Here is a 10,953-nt window from a genome sequence, read left to right on the forward strand (position 1 = left end):
AATCACCAGTCCTCCACCACAGAGCTGTTGGCTCCATTCTTCTGTACACGTGTGCAACGCATGCAAGGGAAAGGCAAATGAGTGTGCTCCAGCTTGCTGAGTTCTCTAGGGCTTATCCCAGCGCTAGGGATGGGATTATCTTCCTCTCCCCTTCCCAACCTCCTGGATAAGGAGGAAGAGCTGTGCAGCCCTCTGAGAACTGACAGAGGTCCAGGTTCCTCACTTGGAGCTCTTGGGCATCAACCTGCCCAGGATCATTTAAGAGTTCTTTCCTCTTCAGTGTGGACTACTTCAGTGTGCTAAGGACAACGAATAGGCTTTTTCACTCTTTAAGCCCAGTGACCTAGAATTGTATGAGACTTCTATTGGCAGCTTCTTCAGAGCGGCTTGYGGGGAAGGAACACACTTTTATAGACACAACTCACATATCCTCACAGAAGGAGCAAGGGAGATCATCGATTCAGCTCCTGATTTCCTCACAGTTTAGATACAGAGTTTTACTTCATGCTTATCTCTACTCCTTCAGTGTCTGAATTATTTGTCCATGTGATATAACTGAAAACGAATTCATCACTGCTTCAGACAGACTTCTTAGGTGGAACAAGAAGTTCCAACAAGWCAACAACCCCAAGACAAAAAACCCACCGTGTACTTTGTGTACTTCAGGGGGTGGGTAGAATTTTGCAAACCTGGTCTATCCACTCTGAGTTCCATAAATCAGCAATAATCCTCAATCTAGTTTGCAGTTCTATCCGTATATTAACTGAAATATATACATTTTATGTGTGTGTATATATGTTTGTGTGTGTGTGTGTGTACATATACAATCATTAATAGGCCATTTCTTCGGTATGCAACTGAGAAGGATCGTGTCCATTAGTAACCCTAGAAAAATATATGTCATATGGTTATGCCTATTTTATGTGTTAGTTTTAAATAAAAACAGAAGAATAGCACAGGGAAAGTATTAAGAGACAGGGACTCTTTCATATTTGGGTTACTGAACTCAATCTGATGCAGTGGCAGATACCACATGACTACTGTTTGATGATATATCTGAAGCGAAGTAGTGATTTTAGTCCAATCTACAGAGATCAAGTAATGACTATGGCCAGTTCCAGCAAAAGTCTGAGAACCAAACAGATAAAGCAACTAAATATATACAATCGTTCTAAATCACTTCAGAAAGCTTACATTGCTATTGCCTTTCTATCTTGTCCGTCAGACACGTTCTCTCTTGGGCTGCTGCTCCACCATCTGTGTGAGTTCAGCCATTTAAAGGACTAGAAAAGTTGCCCTGAGCACCTCTAGCACCTCTCTCTTTAGATAAATAAAACTTCATTCCTTATTTAACTGTGTATATTTAGGTGTTTCTGAAGACTACAGCATTACTGTAGAACCACAGTTGTGTGTGGAGTTTGCTGCTACAGATAACAAAAACAGTTCTGTTTTTAGAAACAGAAATCTAAAAACTCTTCTGGCTGGATTTATGATTCATTTGCTTTACTGGTGGTCAAAACACAGAATCCAAATATATTCCTACAGAGTTACGCTTTTCCTCTTTACTTCCAAGTAATGCGACATGCTGAAACTATTCTGGATTTTTTTTAAAGCATTCTTTGGATTCATAAATATTTTCACTTAGATACTAATACCGTGCATTTTACTTTTCTCTCACCATCTAGTACGTTTATTAAAATATTTTGTAATCTTTGCCTATCACACACAGCTTACCTTGAAGGGTTCAGCTCTGAAGTTATTCATTCAAATACTTTCTTATATCAACATGAGCTGTGACTACATATTTCAAGAAGGAGATTTATATATTTTGCTTTGACTTCTGGCCTGCTACTGCATGACACAAAGCACCAGACTATGAGGTTAAGTCCTGAAATATGTAGTCTTGATTTATGTTATTAACATGCATACTCACAATAGCTCTCTGGTGGTGGTCACCACCCTATCTAAAAAGGAATAAGAAACTTTCTTTTTTTGCATCCGTGAAAAGCTGCCGTGTCATTACGTCCATACTCCTCATGACCTTTTTTGCAGTGGCTGTTCCTTAGAAGACTATTAATGAGGAGTAGTCTTAGTCCATGAGATGTGGATTGGCTTGTCCCTTTGAAGGTGTGGAGATCTCGTGCTTCATCATCAGGTATTGAGATCAGTGGCTGAGAGAGGTGCTTCATGGACCTGGCAGGTGGCCAGATTCAGCTACTGGTTTTCTTACTGCACTACTGGGTGGCAAGGCCAGGCTGGGCTGGGCTGCACTTTCTGTATCTTCTATATGAGAAGAATCTCACTGCAACTTGCTTTTCAAATGAGTTTGAATGCAAAGAAGGGAAGAACTACAAATTAATGAAGTCTACAGATAAAAGCATCTATGAACTAGGTCTTGTCATTAATATGGGAYGCTCAGTTTCCAGCTGCTCTGAACTCTGTTTAACAAAATGACAGGTGTCCCTTCATTGCTGCTTCTGCGCCTTCAGCCTTGTACAGTATTACAGACTTAAATCAAGGACTTCTTGTATCCTGTACCATCTGTATACTTGCAAAATGGCCAGCTTCGATCCTGCCCGATATTCTTGCTCTACTCAAAACTATAGACCTCAGCAAGACCTTTTGTGTGTGTAAAAGTAACTGAAAAGGGACTAAGTTCTTCAAAGTTCTGTCTCACACTGGAARAAGAAAATCCTCACATTATTTATGTTTCTAATGTTAAATACTGGGCCAAATTGATCACTGTGCAGCTTCTTATGGCCAGTGGAGTTGCAGTCATCCAGCTTGCATTTGACCTGTTTAAATTGTCCCATGATACATAACTGATGATTTTTGTTTCTGTCTTGCTATATATAAATACTCTTAGCCATTGTAAGTCATGTCTGCACACAGTTAAGATGGAGTTAATCACAGTCTGTTGCTTCTGAGCTTATGGAGCATTTCTGGTTTTAATGCTTTCAATAGTTGCTGTAAAAATGCTAGGGAAAGATAGGCTTGAACCAATATTTTAGATCTGGTCTCTACTCACAGTTCAAGCCTATCTCTAATGGCCTCTAGCATTCCCAAGATTTGGGAAAGTTAAAATTCATATCTAAGTTTCGAATTGCTTGATGCAAGATTGTTCAAATGTGCACTTTTGGAACAGGTCCACACCTAACAGGCTAAACTGTAGTCTCCAAATCAAAAGCCACACAGCATTGCTATACAGKTTTTTATTTTTCCTTTACTATGTAGCCTTCAAACAATGATCTGTCAGTCCAGCACACTGGGTTAATACAAAACATCAAAATCAACACTTCCCAGCTACCTGCTAATGAACTCACAAATTTGTAATYGTACCAGTGATTTAATAAAGCATTTACACGATGGCCACAATGAGTATTTCACTGCTGAGTRGTAATATCTCAGAGTGCTAGAGCAGACTGAAGTATGCAGGAGCCACTGAACTGCCACGTATTTTAAAAGTATTCTAAGTATAAATGAGATCCTACGTCTATTTTTTAATAATCATTGTGCCAAACAAATTTATATCTCAAGTGCATACTACATCTAGTTGGATTATCTTCTATTTCTCTACTACTGAAAGAAAATATTTTATTTTCATGGTAACRGATTTGAAAGTGTTGACAATAGCACGGCTTATGCCACATGTTAATTATGTATTTGTTCAGAGTATGCTGATGAACTGTRTTCATTTTTCATATTAACTTTTCATTTAATGTCAAAGGAAAAGTGGAAATGTAGTAAGTGGATTTGTGCTTTTAATTTGATATATTTCTTCCTCCTCTAAATCTTGTACATAATCCCTCTGTACCATATGCGTTTGAAATTCTTCTGTTGGCAAGAAGTTTAAAAAGAAAGTAATTCTCTCTTCTCAGAAAAGGACTCTTGAACAAAGCAAAGCAACTGTGCCATTAATGAGAAAGTTAAATGAAACAAATGACAAGACAAACAAGAAAAAAACACAACATCACACTCAAGGAATGCACAAGCACACAATAGCTTATGCAATATTCCCTATCTGTCAAAGCCAATAAATAATGAGATTTTATTGGAAATATTTATTATTATAATAGTCTGTGATGCCTATGGCTCAGGAAATGCAATCAACTAGCTTGTAGCATTCGTAGTACTTTTCACCAGTAGGCAAGCAAATGAATTTCATCCCCGCTAGGAGAGCTAGCTGGGCAGTATTGGTTTTGTAAACCCAGACCCTCAATGAGTTTGAACACCACTCATTCCTCAAAAAGGTATACTGGGCACCAAACTGGTCACATCTCTAGAGTAATTTACACCTTTACAGTTGCGTGTGTATCTATGTATATAGAACCTATACTTCATAGATTTGCACGTGTGTGCATATATGGGTAATATTACTTTACTCAGTAAATTATTTTAAGGTCATAATGACACAGGGCTTATGCTTGATGTATGTCATCTTTTCCTAATATGACTTTCCAAACATTTTTTTTCTGTATAACTGTTTSAAAATTAAGATCTTCATGCTTTATTAAAGTGTTTGGTCTTGTACTCATTCGCATTTCAAAGGATAGAGCCATTATGTTTGCTTGGCTGAGGAATATTGCTATTTCTAGAGCTCTCATGTCTGCTGGGAAGAAAAAATAAATGCACTACTAGGGAGGGTTTTTTAACCTAAAAAAGGATATGCAAGAAAAAATTAACTTTCTCTGTATTTTTCAATTAATGGCAGTTGTTGGGCCGTTCACCATGGCCTGCGATAAATGAATTAATACTTTCAAGCTAATGAACTGAATGCTTGATCTGAAAATTGAGAGTGTTTATCATTGGGTTTCTTTATGCTACACTTATGACCTTCCTATCATCTTAACTCCTGGCTGCTCAATCCTAAAATTTGACAAATATATTGAACTCGGTCTCTTAATTCCCATCTCCAGAGGTGCTCAGTAGTAGCAGGTCTTGAGCAAACTATCCAACAGACTAAAACAGTGATCTTTTCTTTCCTGAAAACCAGGAAAGCAACACTGCTGTGTCACTGCAGCTCTGCATGAGACTATATTAAAAACAAAGCAAAGAAAATCACAACACAGAGATACATAGGCGTAATTGGGCTTGGCAAGATAATGTAGTAGTATTAATCATAGATTGAATTTTGAGGTAATAGCTAAGCATTGGAATAAATTGCCCTGAGAGCTTTAGAAATCCTTATCGTCATCGGTTTTAAAAACAGATAACATACGCACATTTGTCAGAAATGACTAAGTATTTTCAAACCCACATTGGGGAAGGGGAGTGGGCAGATAGACTCTTGAGGGACTTATTTTCTTTGAATCCATATTCAGGTYGTTCTGAAGGCTAAAGCTTAGCCTCTGCTCGAAAAATCTTACTACAGTCAAGGGCTGTAACACTTCATTTGTTCTGCACCCGAAACTCCCACTGAAGCCAATTATTCAATCTAATTTAACAAAGACCACAGCTTCTCTGGCTGTGCAATTGTTGGTAACCATCAACAAACTGATTCATCTACAATTGGGCCAAATGTTACAAAATCTGTTTCTGAGTTCTTGTTTGTACCCCCATCATAAGATTACACCAAAATTAAAGCATGCAGTACTTGAACTAACTTCAAAGGCTGAGCTTGCACTTCTAGCTAGTTCAGCCTTTTTATTGGTTCATGTTTTCCATTTGGCTTCGATATCCTGTTCTTTACTGATGCCCTTCTGGAGTTTCATTTACAAATATTACGTCCCTGGTTGGTGAGCCATGCTAATTAATACTGTGGTGGAGGCTATGGATTAGAGCAATCTTGTGCCTCCTGCTTGGAAAAATGCTGCAATTTTTCCACCCATTTACATGTAACACCGTACTGAACATGGCCAAATCCATCTTAAAAAATGTACCGTTAGCTCATTTAATCAAAATATATTGAACCAAGGTTGCTTATACTATTATCTATTGCCAATTTTGTTAATTGTGAAGCTCAAATATTTCAATACAGTAGAAACTTGAGATCTACTATTTCCTAATTAGATTATACCAAACAAAACAGTAAAGTTAAAACAGGCCATTTTAAGAATATTTTTTAAAGTTTATGCCAATGAGAAGTTGGCATAACAAAAACACCAATAGAAGATTTTAGTATTTTCTGAAAGTCTCACACTTCTGATTGTGCCTAGCCTTTCAAACCGGAGACCATGACCTGACATGGATTTTAGCTCCGTTTTCTAACTAGCAACACACTGATTGCTGAGACTTCAAATGTTGCTGAAGTCATGATTACAAAGAAAAACTATTTTATATGGGGTACCTTCTAATATCAAATAAAAGCGATAGCATCTTTAAAGAACATCATAGCAATCAAGTTGATAGATTGTTCCTACATGAGAATAAACAAAAGCAACACTATTTTTTAAGAAGAGGTAATAGCTTTTGTTAGACTAGGTGACGTAACCRGGAACAACGGACAAGCTTTCGGGCTCACAGTTGTTCATCAGGTCATAAGCAGGTCAAGAAATACATCATGTTTGGGATACTTGTTATTTTATTTCTGTTATTAATTGTGTTCATGAATTCTCCTTTCATAAATGGACAGAGTTCAGTTGACATGACTGCGATAAGATGACATAAGGCATAAAACAAATCTGCAAGAGACCCCCCCTTCCTCCTCCTAGACTGTCATTTCAGAACCAGAAAGGAAAATTTGCCAGCGTCTCGTAACACTTGTCCTGTCATCACCTCAGCATGAATTAAAACAGACTAAAATGAGAGGTTTATAAACCTACGAGAAAAAGGTTTAAAAACTTGCTATTGGAAACAACTGCAAAACAGTTCTGCGGCATGTTAACCGGGACCTAGGCCAGTCTTTTTGGGCAGAATGAGCTCTGTATTTGAAGGGCTAAATCTAATAAAGGACATATACGCCTCTAACTTAAATCCTACYGCAGCAAGCGTCGCCCTTCCGCGTGCCGGGCAGCCCCGAGCAGGCCCGCTCGGCGCAGCGCCCTGCGCGAGCGCCGTGCCCCGCCGGCGCGCCGTGCCGGAGAGCCGCCTGAAACGAGCAGCCCTGAACGCAGCCCGGGAAGGAGGGCAAACTTTACGTCTTGCAGAGAGCAGGCACGAGCCGCTCTTCGAGGGAGGCTTTCCCACTTGGCAGCCAGTTTCGTGCCCGCGGATAATTCCGGCTGCAGTCTTTCGGCCCAAGTTAATTCCTTGAACAAAATGATAGCTCAGCGAWCAGCAGCAGTTGGCCGCTTTCTGCCTCCCTGGACATCAGATGATAACTTCTCAGCTCTAGCAAGAAGAAAAGCTAACAAAGCGTCTGGTCTAAAGCCTGTTAAGGCATTAAGAACACGTTGTTTCGATGGCTTTGGACTACCGAAACGTGTCTGCGAATCTTCTGCTTAGACTTACCGTAAAACATCCACGAAGAAGCAGGAGGGAGCTGGTAAAACACCAAGCGTGTTTTACCACCGGCGGATCGCGGGGCAGCCCGTGCAGACGTTGCCTGCCGCATAAGAAAGTTTCTGTGCGATGGATGAGGTTGGGAGCGAGAGAATTTTGCCTTGTGTGAGACCTTGCAGCACCTGAACCAAACTGTGAAAGGAGCTGGAAAGGTTTGGCCTTTCGTCCCTGCATTACGACGATCCTCGCTTTCATTTTCGAAAAGAGGAATTTTGCCTTCATATTGCTATTACTTTCCAARTCCAGGCTAACGATACTTGTGGCCTACATATGATGAGCTGTTATTTGCTATGGTGGGTGTAGTGAATTATACGTAACAATTTCACATGTTGACAAGTTAAAGTGCAGACTGGAGTATTTGTGAGGCTGGTTTAACTCTGTAGGTTGCTGTCTGGAAAAACAGGGATGAGGAATGAAAAGAATTACCCAGAATCAGGCATCTCTCAGCTAATACAAAGTGAAGGAACAGTATAAAAACATTATCTTTAATGACTTTATTCCCATTGCAAGCAAGCTATATAATGTTTAAAAAATTAAAAGATAAAAGAAATCTGGCATCAGTAAAAGGGATTTGAGCAAGGCACAGGGATTGGAAGAAGGTGGGTGCATTTTTGTGTTTTTCTAAAGAATTGCATTATAATTTGGAACCTTTCTGGCAGTACATGGTAAAGTTAGCCTTGTCTAAGCTAAGGTTTTGGGCAAGAATGATACATATAGAAGGTATTACTTCTTTAAAATCTAGTTTATCTAAATCATTTTTTCCTACTGCTAAAATAAGCAATGTATTTGCTTCAGACAGGCCCTGTGAACCTGGAGGATTTCAGGGTGAGAACAATTAACACAGAACCATGCTCCAGTTCAGAAAAATAAGGGGGGGGGAAGAGAGAAGAAAAGAAAAGAAATATAACACATGAACGCAGGCTCAGGTCTAAGCTGTGGGACCTGGTGTATTTTCTAGCTCTTGGGCCTGGGTTCACACCTTAGCCATGTCTTGACTGCAGGTGGGATGAGAGAAAGGAGTGAGGAGCACAATTCCTAAATCCTCTGGGTGGCCCTGGGAGGAGACATGGGTATGTGGGCAAGGAAGGAGTCATGGCAAGCTGCACCAGTTGTGCAAGACAGGGGAGTGGAGGAGCTGAATGGTGAGGACATTGCAGGTTAGGCTCTGCCACGGGGACCAGAAAGAGGACACAGGAACAGCAAGACATTTGCCAACTTAGGAAATAGCTGACTCTCTTTTTCAATAATATGATGRTACCAAACAGGGGACCACTCATGTAATTGTATTACTATTTGATGTCTATAAAAATATCAGAATCTGTCTCTTTACAAATTGAACAAAGCTTAAGAAATTAAAAATTTTTTTTTCTGCTTCAGAAGCATTCATAAAATCAACAAAGGCTTATGAAATCCCTGTCCATTCCATTTATTCTGATTTGAACTTTTGCTTTTTTTTCTCCTTTGTTTATAATGCCCTTTTGGAAGTCTGAAAATATTTTTCTTCTCCCTACTAATTTTGTATTTTTCCATTTTGGAATCATTGATTCACCCTTATTTTTTTTGTACAGCTGGCATTCCAATTTTATAAAACAACTTCTCGTGCCATAATATCTTTGTTTGTTCCACTGCACCATTGATTGATGTCAACACAGCTGTGGGAAAAGAGGATTTAATTAGTTAATTTCTGGCACAGAAATGGGAGGAGGAGTACAAATGTATGTGTTTTCATATGTGGCACATAGCTAGCAACTAACATTGTTTAATTTTTTTTCTTTTTTTGTGATAGAGAGGTAGATTTTATATTAAACTGTTTAGAAAAGCAGTTGGCTCTAGAGATTGCTGATGTCCCATGTGACCTTTTTTTCCAGTAGATTTTTGGTTCTAATTTGATCCAGATCATGATTATCTGACAGTCATTCCCATCTAAAGACTTTGTGGCCTATGCAAAATCACTTGATTGTCCCAGTCCTGTTCCTAGTGGGCTCCAGTCCACACCGCAGAAAGTACTATCCTAAGTATCACAGCTGGCAGTTTTTGTGGAAAGGGAAAGATTTAAGTACCCTATCTTTCTCCCACTCAAGTCAGCGGTAATTTTTATTTTAAATTTGATTGGAGCATAAGCAAAGAATGGTTTTTGTTTTAATGCCTTCATTTCTTCCTCAAAAGATGATCCATTTCTAGGACACCACGAAGAAGCTTCAATTGCTGCTGGTGCTACCGCATTTTGGAGAGAAAGAGGACTGTAGGCTCTAGTTCAGTAACTGTGGTGCCTCTCAAGCAAATAGGCCTAATATTAATGTTCGAAGGACAACTGGAACAGGTGCCAGAAGCCTCYGGGCCTGAGCGGCCAGGGAAGGAAATGACTGCTGCCGTCTGCGTGCTGTAYGCCCCAGCGTTCGCAGAGGGCTTTTCTGCTCAGACCCATTTGGATGCACTGGGCGCCAGCTCAGGTGCAGAACGGCCGTCAGCTCATAAGCCCACTCAGAAACCACACTGATAGGAAGCAACTCTGTGCACTGAGTTAACGGCACTGGTAATCTCTACCTTCATTCCTCTGCTCCTCCTCCTRTGTATCTTCCTCCCTACATACAGTCCCAAACTGCCCGCTGTGCAGAACAGTAAACAGTTGGCTGTATGTTCCACAGAATGACCTAAAAGAATAATAACAATTAGCACTTCATTTAACATCTGTAACACATATAACACAACTATAACACAAAAACGCCTAGCTCACAGTATCCTAGGCACATGGGGAAAACGGTGGCGCAGACTAATTTAATGACTGGGCCAGCCATTCATGCAAGTTAGTGAAAAAAAGAAATCAAATTTTCATATATGCAGACCTAGGTCCATCCACTAAAGTATTCTTTCTCATGCAGACTGATGTTTATAGATAAATTCCTCAGACACAATTTATAATGACAATAGCCATGAAAACCGCTAAGCTTTTTTCTAATTAATCTTACTTTCTTTTTCTGACATTGTGTAACAGTGGAGCTTTTAAAATCTCCTAGACAACTCTCTCTACTATTTCTTTTCTGTTTTCCACTCCTCAGCCCCACCAGCCTGCCTCAGTAACAGCAGTACCATACTGGTACTTAGGCCCTTAGGCCCTCTCATTCAGGTTGTGTTTAAATCTTGTCATTCTTTCTGTAAGACATCACTAACATTTGGCTTTTAGTGTTCATCCACACAGAAAAACCTGTTGGCCAGAACTTGTTCGTTTTGGTCTCAATTACTATAACAAACTTTTCTCCAGCTTGAAAAATGTTTTCCAAATAACATCTCTTCAAAATGCTGTTGCAAAAACCATTCTTCGGTTTGTTGCCTTAACTGTATGATTTCTCTCTGAAATTTTCTACTGATATCCTCCTCCTTTCTGATCTCATCAAACAAAAAGCTACTTTTCTTCAGTTCCAAGGGCCTATCTCCCCTGTCATTTGATGTTAAGATCCTCTGGCTTTGTCAAGGCAATACTAGGCTTGAATAAATGCCTCACTGCACAGGGTAGGC

This window comes from Rhea americana, unplaced genomic scaffold (genome assembly GCF_003343005.1).
Source record: "Rhea americana isolate MKP2758 unplaced genomic scaffold, rheAme1 scaffold_0, whole genome shotgun sequence".
NCBI lineage: Eukaryota > Metazoa > Chordata > Aves > Rheiformes > Rheidae > Rhea > Rhea americana.